The 22,572-nt window shown below is 43.1% G+C and overlaps 1 long non-coding RNA gene across 1 annotated transcript in view; it reads right to left on the bottom strand.

Moving 5' to 3' along the window:
• Nucleotides 1-5,382: 5,382 nt before the first annotated feature.
• Nucleotides 5,383-22,572, bottom strand: part of LOC135973759 (uncharacterized) — a 29,849-nt gene continuing 12,659 nt past the window's right edge. The window contains exons 3-4 of the long non-coding RNA XR_010590771.1: nucleotides 14,760-14,802; nucleotides 5,383-13,989 (exon numbers count right to left, since the gene is read on the bottom strand). This is a non-coding gene — a long non-coding RNA (uncharacterized LOC135973759). The remainder of the gene's footprint in view (nucleotides 13,990-14,759; nucleotides 14,803-22,572) is intronic.

Below are 22,572 nucleotides of genomic sequence, written 5' to 3'. Positions count from 1 at the left end.
GCGTCTCCAAAATGGCCTTGTCTTCCTTGAGTGCTCCTTTAGCACCTTGATTGTCCAGTGGCCAATTGTAGTGTGAATGTGTGGGGTTGGGCTGGAACTGGGCTCTGGGACCCTGGAAGGGGGGGGAGTCCCACAGCCCAGCTCCAGCTTGAGCCCAAATGTCCACCCTGCAATTTTATAGCCCCGCAGCCAGAATCCCATGAGCCCAAGTCAGCTGACACAGGCCAGCCATGGGTGTTTTATTCCAGTGTGGACCCAAACAAAAAGTGAGAATTCTGTTATTCTCCGACAATACCCAAAGTCACATGTCCTGAAAATGCTCTATTTCTTAAAAAAAAAAAAATGACAGCACAGCCAATCTGCCTAGCAATGCAGATCACTGTGAACTCACCATTCCAGTGCTCCAGTTCCTGTGTGCTAGGTCCCCATTGAACACAGAGTCCAGTTCAAGGTTTATGTCCTGATATTCAAAGCCCTCCATGGGACTGGCCCTACTTACCTGACAGATCAATTCTCCATCAGTGACCACGACTTCCTAAGACAGTTATGTCCCACTGGAACCATCAAACTCTCAACCAATAAGGTGGGGGGGGACAGAAGAAATTATTTTCAAAGGATCAAGATATAGAATATGGAATTAATTCCTGCAAGATAAGAATGGCCACAGACGCTATCTAAATTCAGAACAAAATGCAAAACTCACATATCTGAGTTTGCTTCCCCCCTCCCCAAAAGAAATAAATGAAGCTCTTTACCCTATAGACAAAGAGAAAGGTTGTTATTTTTATTTCTATTTTTGAATGTTTGGGAGGTGTTCAGATACTATTCATTGCTACAGGGAGGAGGGCAACATAAATCCAGAAAAAGATAAAGTTCTTAGTCCTTACTCAGGCAAAATTCTCCATTTTCATTTTTGTGTGTTTAGGATGACTGCATTACTCATGAGCAGTAAATCCACAAGTGTATTATGCAAGTCATCCCAAACAATACTAATACAAATCTTTATACCACAACATAGCATCATGTGTTGTTTGGCCCTGATCTTGTTCCTATTCAGTCTGCTCACACAAGAATTAAATGTCTAAATTCCTATAGAGTTCAAAGAGGGCTGGATTGGCCCTCTCATGTGCTACATATTTCACAGAAACTTCTTTTTAGATATGCTTTAGTTTGTTTTTTTAATTGATGCTATTTTTCATATCCCTCCAACTTTAAAGTCAGGCTGCCTTAGTATCATAAATCCAGCTATGCAGACATTAATGGAGGAAAAACAATGTAATAGCACTTATTAGAAACCTTGGAATATTATCTAAAATAACTTTACAGTACATAATAATGTGGCCATTCTAAGGTCTATTACCTTGTAATTGACCAAGGCTAGCAACTAATGCCTAATAGCACTGGAAAGCAGAGATTCTCAACTCTCCAATGAGATAAAGTTTTACAGTCTCTGACAGTTTTCAAGCAGTTACTGGACTCTGAACTTAAGACTGGTCCAGGTGGAACACTGCATGCTTATCCTTAGGCTTGACAGAATTTGATTTCCCCCCCCAATTTTAACGATTAAAATCTATTTTTATTTTATATTTTTTGTTTTGATTTTAATCACATTTTATTCTTACAAAAAGAACAGGAGTACTTGTGGCACCTTAGAGACTAACACATTTATTAGAGCATAAGCTTTCGTGGGCTACTGCCCACTTCTTTGGATGCATATAGACTATATATATGCATAGACTATATGCATCCGAAGAAGTGGGCAGTAGCCCACGAAAGCTTATGCTCTAATAAATGTGTTAGTCTCTAAGGTGCCACAAGTACTCCTGTTCTTTTTGCAGATACAGACTAACACGGCTGCTACTCTGAAACCTGTCTTTATTTTTACAGGTGCAGGAAATTAAGGAGGACAGTAGGGTTGGGATCAGGGCAAGGGAAGCACTGACAGGAGGCTGCAGGGGCCACCCTGCGTGGCTGAGGAGCCCAAGACACCCGGGCGCAAGGCTGTGGTCCTGGCCCAGTAGAGCAGAGATCTCCAACCCAGTTTGCAAGAAGGAGGTTGAGACTCCAGTGACAGAGAAGGTCACCCCACTGCTGAACAGTTCCTGCCCAAAGGCAGCTCCCACACTCCTGGCTGGTGAGTGAGTGAGCACGGCTGTGACAGCGGAGCTGCAATGGTTTCCCTGCATGGCCATAGGGCCAGTGATATCTAAGTCTTATCTGTGCAAGGTGAAGGGAAGCCTGTGGTCCTGGTGGGGCAGAGTGGAGACCACTGAGCCAAGGCTACAAGGAGGAAGACAGGCCCCCACCATGGGAGAGACCACCTTGCTGCTGAATGGTTCCATCCTTGGGCGGGTACCATTCAGCATAGGAGTGTTCTCCCTTGCACCCAAGGGCTTATCCTCCTTCTTGAGGCTCTAGCCCAGTGGTCTTTGCTGTGCTCTGCAAGCACCACAGCCTCCCCCAAACCTTGTACCTGCAGAGATCCAGTATCAGCAGCCTCATGGTTGTGCAGAGAGCCTTTTGCAGCCCTGCTCTCTCAGCCCCACTCACTCACTCCCGTGACAGTGGGGCTGCAGAAGACACTCAGCAAGTTTTGAATAGGATCCTTTGAGTATAAATTACAGGTAAACCAACAATTAACCAACCCCCAGCTGTCTGAATGTTGCATGATCCAAAATACGTTTGTTCCTCAGATCCAAAATTCATTCATCTGAACTGATTGAACTGGAGTTGCCCTGTATTTAAATAATCCTAAATGCAATCTTCATAAATTAATCACCTTAGCTAAACAATGAAAATAACCAATGACAAATAACAGAGCTGTCCAAGCTATAATACAATCCACATAGCATTATTCAGTATTTCTAAACATATGGTATTGTCCAACCAAGCCATTTTATCTTCACTGAAAGCTCCATATTACAAAGTGCTAAGTGCTGTGGGTCTGATCCAGCAAAGCAGATAGTCCCAACCTCTTCAACGGGACTACAGACATGCGTACAGTGGTTTGCTGGATAAGGGCAAAGTGCTCAGCACCTTGCAGAATCAAACACTGCGTGTATATGGACTGTGGGCTCTATTTTACAGGACTCGCCATATTTGAAAAGACAGAATCAGTAGAGAACCACATTAATTTATGAGGAATCCACTCTGGTGTTGGTTTTGACCTATTATAGGCTATAAAACACCTTGTGAGATACTGTTAACAGATGCAAGCAGCAACGGTGCTCAAAGTTGAGCCCCCTTGGTTTGAAAGAGAGACACTCTCTTTTGCCTTTGGAATTCAGTCCCCTGCTAGGTCTGATGTAGCCCAAATGTATTAGCCTTCAGGGCATGCTGCAAGGTTGATCTACTTCCTCAGGTTTTGGGGGAATAAGCAGATGGAGGAAGATTGCTGAGGGTCAGTATGTTTGGGGAAGGTGGACAGCTTCCAATGTCATTATTTAGTCAGTAATTTTGCTCTGTGGGGAGGACAAGCTGCTATGAGTCATGTAACATTTTATAAAAACTCCGAGAGCCATCTGTAAAATGGATATAACAATAATAATACCTACATGACAGGATTGCTGTGATGGCTAACTCTTTGGATGAGGAAATGTGCTATGGGTCTAGAATCAGCAGTAGTAATAAAATGCTGAAGTCCAGTATGAATAAGGCAAACAGAGTTTACCACATTTATAGTGATACTATTTACTGACAGTACCTCTTGCTGTCGCCACGATATCTTTGTAAATACACAAAGCCCTATTAAATCAAGAACTATGACAATGTACATAGAACAGACAGGAAATGTAATATTACAACAAGTAATAATAAAAGGAGATACTTGGCGTTATTAACATGGAATACTAGAAAAGCTAAACCACATTTACATGTCTAGAGAGAAGGATTACAGGGTCTGAGTTCTAAAGCATTTTGTTCCCCACAACAAGTAAACCAGGGTTCCCTTGGATTTCCACTTATACAGATTACACACTTGGACATGGAGGGTAGAGGAGATGGAGTGAGTGCAGAGGCACACATATGTGCACTTGCATGGTGTTACTGGCAACTTCTGCTCAGAGGTTGTTTACTATAATGTTCTTTATGGGATTGTTTTTAATAGTATCTTTCTTTTCTAATCAATTTATTTTATTTTCAGGTTGCTGTTTATTTTTCAAAGGTGCTTCTTGAAGAGAAGAGGCTGCCAGTACAAAAGGGAAAGGTTCGCAATCCAAAGACATACTTTTTGATATATTTCTCTCCTCTGGGAGTGTGTTTAGCAGGGAGAAGCATCTGGAGAAAGAGCTGAGTCTCCTTCCTTCGCCACAGTGCCAAGAAATTTTAGTGCAACAGTGAAACCAAGTTCTGCTAGATCAAAAGGTATTGTCTCCCCCCTGATGGATAGCAAGGAATATGTATCGTGGGGGCAAATCTTAAAAGCTTTAAGCTCAGACCTTACTCATTCCTTCCTTGGGAAAAATTCTAATTGACTTTAGTAGTTTTGCCTGGATAATGACGTCAGGATTCAGCTCTTAATGAATACTGTAAGTATCTTAAAAATTATCCTAATTGCAATTACGGTTCTTGAGACCAAAATGTATTCTTATGCTCCCTGAATTACCAGCCTGGAGTCTAAAGTGGAAGTGATCTTAAGCCTTTAAAAGAAAAACTCAAACATTACCAATGGAGTTTGAGAGTACCGATTAAAGACAATGCTCTCCTACCTAGAATGGTTTTGAGGCTCTGGGAAATGTAAATAAAAGCCTGAATTTGGGGGTCAATCAAGGTTTTTGAAGGCAAAATATCCCTCTGTGAATCTAATAGATACATTTGAAATGATTGTAGAGAAGAAATTTGATCCCTCTTTAAATGTAATTAAAACTTTTGCATCTCCACAAAAATACTTCAAAACCCTGGTGATCTCTGATGGTTTATACTCTGGGGAGAACACACAGATACGAACTTTAATAGTGTCTTTTGGTAATGTGGTGAATAAAGACAAATTGATTACAGCAGTCTGGAAAAAAGCAGGTGATGCATTACCAGGGCCACTGGGTTAATGTTTTCCCAGACATGGTGAGGGCCACCCAGATCGTAAAAGAAAGTTGATATCTTTAAAGACTGACTTGTATGATCTGGGGCTTGATATGGCTTTCTTGTTTCCAGCTACATTGTGGATTATATCAAAAGAAAAAGAAATTTCATATTTTATGAGCCAGATTCTGGCCTCATGTACTCAAGAGCAAATCTGGGCTCTACTCAGTGACATACAATGGATTTACTCCAGATATACACCAATGTAACTAAAAGCAGAATCTAGCCCTGTGACTATGATGACACATGTCACTATTTAACATTTCAACCTCAAAAAAGTGAAGGTGCAAGAGGGTGATTTGAACTCTGAAGAAGCAGTAGTATGTAATTTAATCATCCCGGCTTTCTTGCTAGTGTCTCATTAGTTAATTGATACATTGTAGCAATAACTAGCATTCCTAATGATATATTTCCCTCCACTTCACTCATTTATCAATTAATTTTGAAATCTTATTTGTATTGTAACACACAGTCAGACCTACAGTCCACACTGTGACCCTTCTCTCTAGAGCACTAGGGGGGAAAACAGCCAACAAGTGGAATTGCTTTGAGGTATTTTGCTTGTGCAGGCCAGGCACAGACAGAAAGCATCAGGGAACAGTGGAGGGACCGCTCTGCAGAGCTCTCCTCTAAAAGTACAGCTTACAGTCCCCCTCAAGGGCACAGTGAGAGCTAGCATCAGCTTTCTGTCTAGGTCATAAATAGGTGTACCAAGGGGATTGGGGCGCATACCCCTTGCATGCTATTTTACCCCATCTGCCCTGCAGATATACAGGGGCACCCAGAGCAGAGACGTAGGATGATGTAAAGCATTTCATTAACATATTGAGAGATTTTATTTCAAAGGGGAAGCAAAGTATTCTCTATTCCACCTTTACTCTTTTTATTTCATGTTCTCCTCTGAGCTGGAGGTGGATGTTGCAGAGAATGGCAAGTTTAAGTTAAATGACACGAGGCATTTTATCTATCTGTCTTTTCCCTAGTTTTATCAATTATTTATTGTGTTGATTAATTTGTAACATGCATATATTATATAATATTGTAGAAAAAGCCTCTTATGCTTGGTTGGAAACAAGAGGCTATAGAAGAATCTCTTCTCCAAAACCACTTGTGAGTAATAGGCAGTGTGTGCTGGAAGTTAAGGCACTGGACTGGCAGCTGTGTGTGCTGGGTTGTAGTCCCTGTCTTGCCTTCTGTGTGACAAGTTGTATTTTTCTCTGCCTCGGTTTCCCCCTCTATAAATTGGGGATAATTACCTCTCTTTGAAAGTGCTTAGAGACCCAGGGCAGCCGTGCACTATGTAAGAGATATGGGCTAGATTTTGTCACAAAGGGAAGCCCCTTGTAAGGAGCAATGCATGGCCATGCTGCCTGAGCAGCATTTCAGGGAAGGAACTGTGATTCCCTGAGGCAGAGCAGCTCTGAATCCCTCCCTGCTTCCTGTTTCCTCCCTGGGCTTAGTAATTTACCACTTTCATATACCAGCAGTAACTTACTACCCTCCCACCCTGGTAGGTGAGTTGGGCTGGCCAGGAAGTTGAGGGCAGGAGTGGAGTCAAAGTGTGAGCAAGTGACCATCTAGCCTCACTTGCCCCTGTGCACCCAGACCCAAGGTCTGGTCAGCCTGTGCAGAAGTGAAAGGGGAGTCTTTGCTCGCCTGGGTGGGTGGGTGGGTAGCCCGCCCAAGTCACAATCTAACCCCAGGGTATTTTTGTGAATCCTTAACATTCTGTCCAAGTAGGAGATGAAGTGGCTAGAACAGTAATGCAAATCAGATGAGAAGAAAGCTGGGACAGTACCTTTTCTTCCAAAGGTCTGCACTGCTGGGCAAGTCCACAGCCACAGGGCAACTCAAACCTCTCAATTAATTCAAATATTACGTTTTTTAAAATACCTACATCTTTTGCTTAGGATTTAATTTTTAGGGGCCCAGTTGTGCATCCCTTACTCACATGGAGAGCACTTCCTCATATAAGTGAGCATTCCTTGACTTCACGGGAACAACCTCTGTGAATAAGAGATGCACAATCAGGCCCTGTCATTGGATTTACTCTTATAAAAGGGCATACAATTCTGATAATACTGTATTATATGATACTAATTTTGTACAGCGATATTGCTCAGGGGTATTCAACACAACTCCCCAACTAAACAATAGCAAAGTTAGAACAGCCTAAAATGGGCATCAGCAAACAAAAAACAAGCACTGCACAGTTACTATCATATGCAGTAGATAGAATCACTCACTGGATAGACGGGACTCAGACACGAATCAACTACAGAGACAAAAATCACACAAGGGAAAAACGTATCTCACAGATTTCAAGAGCAATACTTACTATCTTTGGAGAGTGACCATGAAGAAAAATTAAAATGCGATTGTGATTTGATTTAACTGTGAATTTTATTTATTGGGTTCAATTTTACAACTACTGTACTTTTGTAAACCACCATTTCTACAGCTAATACATTACAACAACAAAAAACCAAACTGGCTTATTGATGCAAATATATGGGTTTTCCACAAACTTGCAAAGCGGGGGTCTGAGGCTGGCTGGTTGTTTTTGTTTTGTTTAGGAGGAGGGCGGGGAGAGACTTATCATAGAGTTTGGTTTGGGTTGTTTTTTTTTTCCCCTTGGCTTGAGTAATTGTGCTCTTCATAGAGCTAACCACAGTGTTTTAACCTATGCTGCCCCTGCTGGTCAATGCTGCCAGAAAGACTGACAAAAATATGCCACAGCATGGCTTTGAAAACTGCTACAGAAAAGCAGGTACTAATTAATAAGCGTGGGGCAGATCAAACAAACATGGGAATTGCCATAATGGATCAGATCAATGGTCCATTTAATCCAGCATCCTCTCTCCAACAGTGGCCAGCACCACATGCAGCAGCAAGAAACCCAGCCCTAGGCAATTATGAAATACTGTCCTCAGGGAAATCGTCTTCGTAGCTCCCATTAGATTTATGCCCTGAAGCAGGAGGGTTTACGTCTGTTCCACAAATCTTGTTCTTTTGTGGATTATTTTAACTCCTGACGTTATGCATATAAATAGCTAGTTGTTTTCTTTAATCCTGCCAAGCTCTTGTCCACAATGACATCTTGTGGCAATAAATTCCCCAGAATAAATGTGCACTGTTTTATTAGTTTTAATTTTGCTGCCTCTCAGTGTCACTGACTGCCCCCATGTTATTGTATTATGAGAAAAGGTGAACAAATGTGTCCTATTTATCTTCTCTCTGCTGTTCGTTATTTTTAGGCTTGGCAGAATTTGATTTTTTTTAAATAATTTTGATGGCTAATATCTATAGTTATAAGAATTCTTTAGATTTTTATTGAATTAAATTGTCACTGTTGTGCAAAATTATGAGTTAAAAGCTTTTTTTTCAATTTTTATGTATTTAAATTTTCAGTTGCATAAAATTTTCAGACAAAAGGGGGTATAATAATTATTTAGTGACAGCAGATGTTGAAATTCAAAAAGTTAAAGCTTTAAAACTGTTAAACCACAAATTGGCAACATCACAGGTCAAATATAGAAAGTAAATATCCTCAAATCAGACTCTAAAAAGTTCTCAAGCAACATTTTTCTCACTTTGCCTATTTGTAAATTTTGATTACAGATTAAAGTATTTTTTCATCGGTTTGGGTGTGTATGGTGAAATCAGTGTTTGCTGACATTTACCAATAAAATTTGAATCTTTTCAAGCCTAATTATTTTGCATACCTTGATAATGTTTTCTTTTTAAATTAAACAGTCCCAATCTGTTCACTCTCATTATCTGGACCTTCCTCCTGGACGCCTCCTGGGCATATTAGCCACCAGAGCGGTGTCTCTGCGCCTGGTCTCACCTCCAAAGTTCAGAAACTAGCTGTGACTGACTTATTTCCTATCCTCACTTAGCTGCCAAATGTGGCTACACTATAAGAAAAAGTCCTCCCACAAGAACTATCCATGACTCCTTTTAAAAATGTGACCAGCTTTCAAAAGCTGTCCAAGGCCATGTGAAACTCATTGACCTGGCAACATTGCGGCAGGAAGCCTAAAAGCAAAAATTACTCAGTCAGGAGCATTCCTGAACTATCAGAGGTGGGACAGAGGCCTAGTCATAGGAGACAGCTAACGAAGAGAGGCAATACAATTTTGGTGGAGGATGGGGGGGAGAAGAGGGTTGTTATATGATGGACTAGCGACTCCAGAAGTCAATGTGAGAGCTTGTCTCTTAGGTAACTTTCATAGGCTGCCAAAGCTGACTGAAGGGAGCATTCAAAAATCAATGCCTGCCGTTTTACGGCCACTTTTGCAGGCTTGCTTAGCCAGTTCTTGACTTGCACGTGTGGCAACACTGCAGTGGGCCAGGTTTCACAGAACGCGGTTTGGATCCAAATAATCTGTACAGCTATCTTGAGTACTCCTTTGTGGATTTTACATGAAATATCTTTCCTTTGACAATTCCTGCAATAACTTGTCTGGGTATCTTTTTTTTTTTTTTTTTTTGTTCCCCGCTCTGAAGTTTTTGAGTAAGTTGGATTATAGTTACCACTGATGTTACAGGGCCAAATATGGAGTGAGTGAAGAGGGAAAAGATTGAAGACTGATATAGAAAAATGAGCACACAGTGAGAAAGACATATTGACCTCCCTCGACGGCAACAGAGGAAGAAAAAAAATCTTTCCCATTAGCTGTTTTCTCTCCCCCATGTAGCCTGTGCTCTATCTTTTCTCATTTTTCACAGTCTAGCAGATGAGTTAACTGTGAGGTTCCATCTCTATAAAATAGGGAATCCATTTTAGTATGTCGACTGAATTAGTTGGTTAGTCCTCCCATTGGAGCAATTTGTTAACAGCAGGAGTGTATGCAGCAAAATATAGTTCTTTGCTCAGACCTCCCAAGTTGTCCCATCTCCATCAGAGAATCTTTTGTGGGACACGGTGAAGGGAGGGTCCTTCTTCCACCCTCCCCCAAAGTAATGTTTAGGTGGCAGAACCCTAAAATTCCACAGAAGAAAATGTCATTATGAACCCTTTCACCACTGAAATATTAGCAGGGAAAATGCATCATTAGAGGGGAAAGATGATCTTACAGTACAGCTAAAATGCAGGGCTTGGAGTCATAAGAACAGCCGTACTGGGTCAGCCCAAAGGTCCAGCTAATATCTTGTCTTCCGACAGTGGCCAATACCAGGTGCTTCAGAGGATACGAACAGAACAGGTAATCATCAAGTGATCCATCCTGTTGCCCATTCCCAGCTTCTGGCAAACAGAGGTGAGGGACACCATCCCTGCCCATCCTGGATAATAGCCATTAATGGACCTATCCTCCATGAACTTATCTAGTTATTCTTTGAACCCTGTTATAGTCTTGGCCTTCACAATATCCTCTGGTAAAGAGATCTACAGGTTGACTGTGCATTGCGTGAAGAAACACTTCCTTTTGTTTGTTTTAAACCTGCTGCCTATTAGTTTCATTAGGTGACCTCTAGTTCTTGTGTTATGAGAAGGAGTAAATAACACTTCCTTATTTACTTTCTCCACACCAGTCATGATTTTGTAGAGTCAGGGGGATCTGGGGTCCTTTTCCAACTCTGCCACGCAGTTCCTGTGTGACCTTAAGCAAGTGGCAGAGCAGCTCTCTGCCTCAGTTTCCCCACCTATAAAAAGGGAATAGTACTATTGCTCTCCTGTATTGGGATGGCATGAGGCAGAATTCATTCATGTTTATAAAGTACTTCGAGATCCTTGGATGGAGGGGCCCTAGATTTGAAAACAAATAAGAAAAGGAAAAAGGAATTTTATTTTAAGAAAGAGAAACTTGGCACAGGTCTGATAAAGTAGTTACAGCCATGCCCAAAACTACAGGGATCAATCTGCAAGCTAAGCCCTAGTATGATATTTCTTCTGAACTGTCTCCAACAGCCTTCTGCAAATTGCTATCTACACTCTTTTTTTAAATACAATTGAAAAACTGCCTCAGACCAACTACCTGAACTGTCAATTGGCAGGATTTCCTTCGAGGGCTTCTGTGTGTATAAAGAAAATTAGATTGTCCCCCTCCATCACCACCACCCCCTAGAGCAGCACCCATTTTATCTAGTCTTTAGGGGTGGCAGTGGTAGGTATACAAAGCCAGTTCTGTTGCTGTCCAAAAGGTTAAGTGGAAGATCATCTGACTGGATTTTAAGGAGAATTAAATGGTTTTTTTTTCTAGCATTGTTATGAGTGTAAGTTGTGCACCTGGGCTGCTTAGTTGTTTGTCTAATACTTGTTTCTCGGTAACTGTTTCACATTTCCAGATATACACACAGGAATATTTTTTGCAGTTGACCACTTCGGCACAGGGAGATTTGTAGTCCCAGATCAAGGCACTGGTGAGAGTGAAGAATACCAGGTTTTAAGTCTCTCATTGCTCTAACAATTGCTTTACTACAGATATGAGCACTGGGAGAACGGTCTGATTTCATATGTATTTGTTTCCAGAGGTAATAATAACGGGATAACATTAAACATCTTTAAACAAGACTCTAAAAAGGGAGATAGAAAATGTTTATTTTCTAGTCTATTTTATTTCTACAGTAATATTCAATTTCTGCACACACATTTTCCTGTGAAAGTTGAATAGTTAGACATACACACACCCATCTGGGTTAGCAGATGCCCATTTGTGCATGTGACTGGAGATTTTATGGGCACAAAACATTGTATGTATAATTTTGCAAGCATAAAAATAGAGAGGATGGCTGAAACATTGCTCCTCAAGCTGTAGACCCTCTATGATCTATGATTGTGAGCAATTTAAAAAAAATTGCACACAAACCGACCCGAATGTATATGGTCTAAATGGATTTTTGCTCCCTTAGAAAAGCAAGGGAGGGAGAATATGAACTGCAACCTTCACTGTACTTTTGCAATATTGCAGCTGCTCTCAATTAAAGTGAGTGGTGGTTTCTAGGGACTGTATCTATGGTATTTGTCTTCCAACCATTTTTTTTTTTATTATTTTGCAATGATTTCATGCATCACAACCGTAGCTCAATAAATGGGTGTTACAGTCAGGACCACATTGTCCGCATATTTCTTTTCTGTTGAGTATCCCAAAGATTTAAGATACAGTCACCAGTAAAATGGCAAAGAAGAAAGGGTTAAATATTGAAAAGAATATTCCCAATGCAAGGCCACATGAAGCAGAGTTCAAAGGGTCCAGTGGAAGTGGGTTTGGGCCTGGGACCATTGGGAGGCCATAAAGGGCCCTATTTTTTCTTTACTACTTTTTTTTTTCCTTCTCACTCCTTTCTGCTATCGTGGGTCATGAGGCTTCTCTGCTTAGTATCCCAAATGTACTATTTAAGGACTGCCCTGAATGGTGTATTTGGGACAATGTTTAGTGCCCTTAATGGGCCATTCCAGGCCACGGTTAATGTTTTGGAAGTGCCTTTGACATCCACATCAAAACAGGGGAGGGTCTTCTGAGAATGGGGGTACAGTGAAATTCGCTGGAGTTGGGAGCCTTTCTAGAGACAGGATGCAGTGAGAATCAGGGTCCCTCAAATTTGGGGGGATATCTCTGGGGATACAGGGCTGGTGGGGTAGTGCGATTCAGTGGGGTGTATAGTCTTTCTGTGGGTGCAGCCTCTGCCCAGCTAGCCCTATCCTGCCCCTTCCTGCTGGCCTGGCTCAGAGCCTGTCCATACAAGGTGCTTGGTTAGGGTTACCAACTTTCTAATTCCAGAAAACTGTACACTCTTGCCCCGTCCCCTACCCCTTCCCTGAGGCCCTGCCCCTGCTCACTCCATCTCCCCACCACCACCCCTTGTTCACATGTTCATTTTCACTGCAAGGCCCAAACAGGCACCAGGAGAAAGCTGGGAGCTGCAACAGTTTGAAGGTGGGAGATGGAAACTGGACACCTGGTCACCCCAGCTGCAGGAGACTTCCTGTGCCTGTGGGCCGCTCCCCCAGGGGGCTGCAGTGCTGCCGTGAAGATTGGACCCCAGAGCAAAGGGGCCAGAGGCTGGCCACCTGGCACTGAGGGGGTTCTGCTCTGTGCCCCGGGCTGCTGGCTGAGTTTTCTTGTCTTTTTATTTTCTCTCTGTGATTATGATGGTGCGTGGGAGGACTCTACTCTTCCAGGGGCTGCCTAAATCACCTGGCTGGAAAGGGTGGAGGAGAGAGGATGGGGTGGGAAGAGGCCAGGGATGAGAGCAGAGTGGGGATGTGAGGGGGCAGTGAAGGAGAGAGGGTGTGTGGGGTGGATGGGGATTCAGGGGGAGGCAGAAGGCTACAGGTGCATGAGGCTGTGGGGGAAACAAGGTCTATAGGGACATAATGGGAGTGCAGCAGTGTATGGAGGTGAATGGGGTGCAGGACTGTGGGGTGTGAGGGACATGGGGGTGGCAGCTCTGGGAGGTGGAGAGGATGGTGGGAGAGTGCTGTAAGGGGTACCAGGCTGGGATGGGTAGGTGTGCGGGGCAAGGTGGGATGGGGAGGGAGGAGTTGCCCAGAGTCCATGGCTGCTGGGGCCAGCGGTGGACTCAGGAGGACTGTCCCGGGCTGGGGGGGGAGGGCACAATGCTACCAGGGCAGAGGAGGTGCTGGGCTGGTGCTGCTGGGCCAGGCCCACCCCCAACTCTGTGAGGTGGCCGGGCCGGGCTCTGGGTTCATCTCATTCTCTTCCCCTCCCCTCCAGTAGCCCCATTCCCAGCACTCAGAAATGGGGAGACATACCTCAAACTCCTGGGTGTGGGCAATGGAGCGGCACACGCCGCAGCTTGAGGCTGTGCTCCTCCTGTGGCTGAGGAGGCGAAGAGAGCCGGCAGCAGCGGGAGAGACACGCCACAACCCCTCAACGGCTGCCTGCTGAGCACTCGCGAGTTGTGCTAGTTCGTCCCCTGCCCTGACCCGGCCAATAGGAGCTCCACCTGCAGGAGGGGTAGCATGCAGACCTCTAAGCCTAGGAGCCGAACATGCTGGCTGCTTCCTGGGAGCCACGCTGCACGGTGGCTAGCAAGGAGTCTGCCAACCCCTGTGAGGTGCTGCCAACCGGCCAGTCAATGGCCCGGCCAGGATCCCATTTCAACTGGGGATTCTGGTTGAAAACGGGACACCTGGTCACCCTATGCTGGATGGCCAGTAGAAGAGGGTTCACATCCCCTGTAGCTTCTGGCCCCTCCCCAGCTCCTAGGAGGAGCCTATCCCCCCCACTGCCCACTCCCCTACCACCACCTCTTCTACTATCCAGGCTGCCGCAGCTCTTAGCTCTGCTATGCTCCCCTGTGGGCACAGGCACCACCCACTCCCAGTGTACTGATGGAGGGGCTAATGAGTGAGCAGTGCCTGCTCATGAGGGAGTGGAGGAGAGCCTGGGGTACTGTATGAGGCTGCATCAGAAGTTCTGGTAGCTATATGAGGCAGCAGCTCTAGAAAAAGATCTGCATGGACCTTAGCGACTCTGCTCAAGCTTAAAAATATATTTTGGGAGCAAGTCTGTGGTCCCGTGTGGCCCTCCACATACACTTTGTGAGACTGAGCTATAGCCACAGATATTATGACCTTTTAGGGATTTCTCTCAGAGCTATTAGTTATGTATCTTTCACCTGCTACTGCAGTCATTCCAAACCACACAGTTCATTCGTGAAGAGCTTGGTGGGTGAATTCTTATGGTCAACTGATTTTGGCCATGAATACTTACAAGCATAATATTGGTACTCAAGAGTGCAAATGGCAGCAGGCCCCTGAAAAAGATCAGAAGAGTGCACGTGGTTGATAAAGATTCTTCAAATGTGCAAAGTTCAACCATGTTCCTAGTGGGAATCTGGACAGTTCAGCTACTTGCACTTTGCATCTTCCTTAGCTAGTGAGGATGTTGATTTGGGTTTGCCAGGTAGGACGACACATGGTGCAATATTTTACATCATCCCTTGGATATTTTGCTGTACTTAGGTGAGTGGTATTTAGATTTGAGAGATTCAGACAAGATATTAGACAGTCCTTTAAATGGTAATTTTGGGGGGGTTTACTTGAGTTGCTTGCAATGTATGATAATGTGTTGCGAGATCATATAGAAACTATTAAGGCCAGTACTGCAAAAGGCAAGATACTTAACCAAACCAAATTCAAAATGTATTGGTAGGATTGCAAGAAAAATAGCGGTAGAACTATTTTCAACAAGATTAGGAAAGTTAAATACTTCTTTATTATGGCTGATTACACTCCAGACCTCTCCAAAGCAGAACAAGTATCTCAGGTGTTAAGGTATGTTGACATTTTGAAAGATGGAATGTTGAGAGCTTTGTAGATTTCACTGATATCCACACCAAAAACAGGGGAAGGTATTACCAAGGTTATTTTAGAGAAGCTGAAAAATATGGTTTAGATATGGCTGATTGCAGTGAACAAATCTATGACCATGGAGCTAACATTGAATACAATTCAGCAGGTAAATCTATACACATCTTTCATCCCATGTGTAACCCACTCACTGAATCTTGTTGGAAAAATCCCTGCAATGGTTGGTCCAAAAGTCATTCTCTTTTTTGGAATCGTTCAAATATAATACCATATTTTCTGTTTCTACTAGACATTGGGATGTGTTGAAAAAGCAGATTAGCACTATATTAAAATGCCAACTCATGAAAAAATGGTCAGCATGGGTAGAGGCAATCATCTATGATGAAATCAGGTTGGGGTGTTTTTGACACTTTAGAAAAGATTGAGGCTTCACACGACTTTATGCCAGAACTTCACTCAGAAGTGGATAGCTTGCAAACAAACATTTCAGAGTTTGTTTCTTGTGTTGGCTGAGATATGGTGTACGATCTTATAAAAAAGATAAGTGTGAGGAAAAAATTTCAGAGTCTGGCTCTTGACATTCAAACAACTTGTCATTTTACTTGGTGGTCTTTGAGATGCTTTATCAGAACTATGGTCTTCTGGGTTCATTGCATGCAAGGAAGCTGCTACTCCACAAGCTGAAACATTAGGAATATCTATGCAGCTCAAAGAGAATTGATCTTGAGGGAGGAAAGTAATGCCAGGTGAATGTGCAAAGGATGAAAGGTGATTAGATCCTGAAACAGTTTTTGAACGTGAGGCCTTCAGTCCCATCTTAGACACAATATGAATACAACTGGACGACTGACTCCATTGTACTTACACAGTCTGCTAGTTTGACAGGCAAGAAACTGAAAAGTCTCAGCAGCGAAGAGCTAAACAGGCATGCTCGAAACTTAGCAAGCAGCTACCCTGAGATTTAAACTCAGAGTTTTGAGAACAAGATAGAATTCTTTGTCAGTTTCTTCAAGCAAATCTTTAAGGATGACTTGGAAACAAAGGTACCCATTGCTCTCCTTAGCTACTTGCACAAGAAGATCTTTAGGTGGGAGTTTTCCTAACAGAGAAAACAACACTGCATATTTTTGTTGTCTTCCAGTAACTGTGGCTGCTAATGAAAGGAGTTTCAACAAGCTAAAAATCAATCAAGACTGCCTAAGAACATCCATGGGGCAGGAAAGGTAAAGCAATCTGGCAGCTATTTCTATAGAGAACTCAGAAGCATGAGGAACAGACTGGGATTGCTAATTAATGAGGTTGCTTAAGAGAAGGCTAAGAAGATCTTTGTAATAGTAGTTAGTGGTGAGTGGGGGAGAAAGTGGGTAATTGTGGGCCAGGGAGGAGGAGCAGGGCATATCTCAGTCTCTGAATTGGACTCAGAACACCCTTGACTGCCCCATGCATTCGTTAGTATCCCACAATGGGGGACAAACTGTTAGAGAAATTATGTGCTTTTTCATTAAGGCTTGAGACAGACAGCTGTCATATCACTTTCAGCAGGTGAGGCACCAAAGGGAAGACTATACACAGCCAAGTCCTTGTAATACAACCTCTAGGTCAGTGGTCTCCAAAGTGGGGTGCGCGCAAGAGAATCCTTGGGGGTGCGCGGCAGGAGGAGCGCTTTTTTTTTTTTTTTTTTTTGCTGCGTCAGGCGGGAGTCCAAGCGGCTTTTGTTTGTTTGTTTGTTTCGGCACGGCATGGGGTGCATGCTCAAAATTTTTTTGCTGATGGGGTGCACGATCAAAAAAGTTTGGAGACCACTGCTCTAGGTAACCAATGGGGCTCCATCCGACCATTTTTCTTCATAAGGCACTCCCACTGAGGTCAATGGGAGACTTACCTGAAAATCAATCTCACAATTGCCAGAGTATAAAAGTTTAAAGGGAAATGTTATTTGCAGAAGAGGATCCTCACTAATCAGTTCCATTTCTAACCCAGATGTTTTATGGCAACATTAAAATCTTGCCATATTCTACTCTTATATATGCAACTAGCCCCACTGAATCAAAGGAAGAAATAGCCTTGTGGTCAAGATATGGACCTAGGAGTCAAGAGACTAGGGTTCTATCGTGACTCCCACAGGCTGTGTGTGTCCCTGGTCAAATCACTTCAGGCTAGTCTGAGTGCTTAGGATCAATCCTGTGTCTGTGGAGTGGCTCAGAGGCACAATTCCCCCTCTTGCTCCAGGGGATGATTAGATTACTATTCCTCTTTTTTGGATTGGCATACTCCCCCATGTACACCTGGCTAGCTCTCTCAGCTGGTGCATAAAATGTGAGACGCCAAGATTCTGATAACTCCCTGCCTCCTGCACACAACCCAGCCCCCAACTACCAGCTAATGGGGAGGAGGATGTATGGAGTCTATCTGCTGCTTTGCTCCTCAAAACCAGAGCTGCAATTTGGGAGGGCTTTGTTATGCTACTCTTAGGGAAGGTCTACACTTAAAACGCTGCATCGGTGCAGCTGTGCTGATGTTGTGCTTAAGTAAAGATGCTCCTACATGAAAAGCTTTTCCCATCGGCGTAGTTAATCCACCTCCAAGAGGCGGTAGCGATGCCAATGGGAGAAGCTCTCCTGTCGACACAGCGCTGTCTACGTGAGGAGTTGGGTTGGTAGAACTATATCTCAGGTGCGGATTTTTCACACCCCTGAGTGACATAGTTATACCAATATAGTCTGTAATGTAGACCTGGCCTTGTTGAGTACTACTTTGCTATGGAAACAGTGCCACTGAAACTATGGCACTACTCATGTAGTAAGGTACTACTCCACATGAGTAAGGATGGCAGAAACTGTGCCACACTTTTCTCATCTGTAAAATGAGGAAAATCATGTTTCCTTACCTCTCAAGAAAATTAGTTCATTACTGTCTGTAAAGAGTTTCGAGGTCCTTAGCAGATGGAAAATGCTATAAAATACAGTGTTGTATTATAATCATATGTAGGTTTTGTAAAATGCTGTGCCAGCTTGGTTCAGAGTTTAAAGAGGAAAAGGTTTTTCTAGAAATCCAAAATTTTCCAATATTAAAAATAACTAATCCAGAATATCCAGAAGACAATCTTGTAAACATGCCCACATAATTAAACCTTTCCATTTTTGGATAGATCAAAATGCTCCTTTTTTATAGGAAAGCCACTTTTGCTAAATGTAACACCAATACCTGGGGTGGGTTGAGGCTGTTCTTTCCATACTTTACAATTCCAGGGGACTCCCACTGGCAAAACCTTTCTGCAAAGGTACACTTGACATTTTCACATGGCAGTGGTCTATTTTAAGCATCAACTGAGTTTAACGTCTAAACACAGCATTGTACACGACGATCACTGGGGCTCTGGAGCTTAACTATTTTGGAATTGGGAAGCACTGTAGTCCAGAGCAAGAGCCAAGCAGCTGAGCTTGTGGTTCAGGATGTCCCCGTCTGTTTTTTTATTGAAGTAAGTACTTCACACACTTACAGCCAGCCATAGTTAGCTCTGGCCAACGCTTGTTATTTTGTATCCTGTGGCACCAACCCTGAGACTGGTAATAGACAGGCTTAACTGATGTCACATAACCACCCCCCACCAGTATCCCACAAAGGGAGCTGAAAAATGAGAGAGATCCATAGCAACAGATGTGTTTTGCCATTAGTGATCAAACTTATTCAGTTTTAATTACTCAGAATTCCCAGTATTATGACAGTCCTGTAAAATGCTGACCAAGTCAGAAATAACTTTAAAATAAAGACAGAAAGCAAAACGAGGGAGCCATTGCTAAAGCTGAATGCCTGCTTCTGAAAACCAGTCACCTATTTGGCTAGAGAAATAGCTTTAAAATGTTTTAACAGAACATGAGCAGAAGGCTTGAACAATTCTGATGCCCAAAGGTGTGTGTGTGTTCACAGATATGCAAACACAAAATAGCAGCTTCCTTGAAAAAAAACCAACCAACCAACCAGGGCCAGATGCTCTTCTTAACTGGGAGGAGTAGAGGGAAGGAAAGCAAAGTCACAGGACAGGCTCCAGGTGATCTGCAGCACTATGGGACCAAATTCTGCAGCAGTAAGTGTGATTCCTGAATTCTGTGGCCACATTAAATTGTATTATTTATTCAACAATTTTTCCATTGTGTTCTCCAGGCTTCACTCCACAGGCCTTAGTGCCTGCTCTGTTCTCCAGGCTGCCTAGCTCTCCAGCTTGCACTTTGGCTTGCGCAGCTGGATTTCCACTTTGATTCCCCAAATTCCTCTTGCTCCATAGCACAGTTCAGGGAGCATGCACGTAATCCAATTAACTTCCCCATTGAGGGAAAGCTGCAGGGCAACTAGCAGTTGCCTGCAGGGAAGGGAGACAGGCACCCAGCATTTTGTTTTCTTTCTACAGTGAAATGTTGAATCCCATGGCATCTTAGAGAAACGCCAGGTTATGTGGCTACAGAGTCATGGAAGCCACAGGGCCATGAATGAGATAAATGTGGTAGTTCACACCTTTTAGAACTAGTGGATTAGGCTGTTTGCAGGCTCACAGAGGCATCATTGCATTGTTTTAATCTCGGTTCACATCTTCAAGTTTACCTCAGCATCCATATAGGCTACAAACACACGTTTTTAAAAACTGAAAGCTCAGATTCTTTAGCACACTTCTGTGGCAAACGGTGAATTCTGTGGCTAATTCTGCAGCTGCCAAATTTTGCAATACGTGGGAATACGATGGGAAACTCAATGGAACAACCACCCTCCACTACATGGCTTCAAGATTGCATGGATTTCCCAGCTAATATTAGTTAGAGAAGCATTAGAAGCTGCTCCATGACTGTACCTTGCTTGGAGGAAGGTTCTGGAAATGCAATCAAGGAAACTCAGAGCATGGTTCTCTGTGGTAATGGGCAAGATGGGCAGCATCACAGATTCGGCAAACCCCTTGGGCACAAAGACCCTTTGATGAACAGAATTTGTCTGAGGATCCTCAAGCTTCCTGGGGCATAACAAGCTTCATATCTACTGGCTGGTCCATGTGACTGCAGACTCCTCCCCTAGAGGGAGGGAAGCTTTCAGCAGAAAGTCCATGGGTTTGATGGAAACCACACAGGATTCTCTGCAAATGCTTTTTTTTTTTTAAGTAGCAGAGGATTATGACCCATAAGTGACTTTTCCTTGTGCTGCCATATGTTTCTGCTTTGGCTACAGTATGTTCATAGAGGTTACATCACTCCATGTGCTTGATATAGCTTCAAGAGTAGGGCCACACTAAACAGACATTTCGACAGAGAGGAGGGTGAAGGATAAAACAAGTACAGTCCATGTGACTCTATTAATCTTAGGATTTTCTACAGCACCCATTGCAATGAGCAAGATTTGTGGAAACTTGGAAAAAAAACATGCTTCAGAAAATTGTATTGCATCTTCTTTTTTTTTGCGCAGTAAATGTTTCTAATATCCTACATCTATTTTTGTTAGGAGTGCCTTGGTTACTGGGGCACAGAATAGTCCAAAGGCTTGTTTGTGGCATATGGTGCCTTTCACCTCTAGATAACTGTATCCGATCCAAAGGAGGTTGGTTTGGATCTAAATTAGTTCCATCTGATGAGCCATTTGGTAGCTTAGGAGCTAATAATTTTTGCTCTCTTCCTATGGGATCACTAAAAACACCACTGCCAACAATGATACCAATGGCAGTCTCAGCAGGGAGAAAGAGGATAAAGTGGGCATGGAGCGTGGCGGGGTGCAAGCACGCTGGCCATGTGGAGCAACTTGCACAGCTGCTGCCTGTGCTGTGCATGTCCCAAGGACAAACAGAAGAGTTCAGTATCAAAGGGGTAGCCGTGTTAGTCTGAATCTGTAAAAAGCAACAGAGGGTCCCGTGGCACCTTTAAGACTAACAGAAGTATTGGGAGCATAAGCTTTCGTGGGTAAGAACCTCACTTCTTCAGATGCAAGAAGAGTTCAGTTTCTGATACTTGCCAATCTAGTACTTTTGACAAGCCTCCCCCAAATGTTCACTGAAAAACAACCCCAGAAGATCCTTTTCATTGAGTAATCAAGGTTTCAAATACTTGGGAATTGTAGTTTATACAAAAAGGTGGCTAAAATTGGTTATTTAAGCAATACAACATTTAAAAAAAAAGAGTTAACCAGAGTTGGACACATGGCATTGCCGCCCTCATTACAGAAAGAATAGAAGCTATTAAGATGAATATATTCCCTAGGTTTTTATTCCTTTTTTGTCTCTGCATTAAGCCCAAATTCATCCCTCCCCCCCTCTACCTATTAGACAAGTCCGTCTCAAGGTCCACTTGGTGTGGGAAAGAGCCAAAAGATAAAAATAGAAAATATTATAGCAGAAGAGAAATTAATGTGGGCTGCCCCTTCTCAGCTTTCTGACCTGTTCCCAGGAAGCTCATCTGAAGTATTTAACAGACTGGGTGAAAGACCCCTCAGGGACGGCATGTTCACAAATAGAAATGATGCCATTTCCATCAATTCCCTTCTGCAATCTGAATAAAAAGACAAAAATACTACAAATCCCTACATCCTTGCAAATCCTTTCCGCTCAGAAGACTTTTTTAAAAAAAGACCTATAAAGTATGATCTGCTGAAGGCCAGACAACCTCTATCACATACCTGAACTCTCTCTGGGTTTCCATTGAGCTGCAAGGAATGGGTGGTCAAAAGACTTGTGTCCCTTGAAGCAATTCTGAAATCTCCAAATCTTTTGAACTACAGGGACAATACAAGTTTCAAAGATCAAATTTCTTTAAATAGCTACAACCGAGACCCTTTGAATTCACAAAGATTGGTGCTGGTTAGAGGAGCTATTGCCACCAATTAAGATCAAAATTAGAGAAAAACACAATACCTATAGGAGTACTCTGGTTGGCCAGAGTACTTTCTGACACATGGCCTGATCCTGAAGATGCTGAGGACCCTCACGTCCTAATGACTTCAACAGAAGTTGAGGGTGCTGAGTACCTCTCTGGAGATGCTCAGCATCTTTCCAGATGAGGTTCTTACTGCAAAAGTAATAAGAAGCACGTCCTAAACAACCTAAGGATCCACAAAGTTCTTAAGCGAAAGATATATTGCTATCCGTAGAATTTGAAGCATGAAAAGAGATTCAAAGAAACATTTTCATCACAGTTGCAGCCTCCCCAGACTGAAGGGGATTCTAATTTCCTGTACTCCACATGCAAAGC

This window comes from Chrysemys picta, chromosome 1, assembly GCF_011386835.1.
Source record: "Chrysemys picta bellii isolate R12L10 chromosome 1, ASM1138683v2, whole genome shotgun sequence".
Taxonomy (NCBI): domain Eukaryota; kingdom Metazoa; phylum Chordata; order Testudines; family Emydidae; genus Chrysemys; species Chrysemys picta.
The sequence above is the reverse complement of the archived record's forward strand: the minus strand, read 5'-3'. Positions and strand labels throughout refer to the sequence as shown.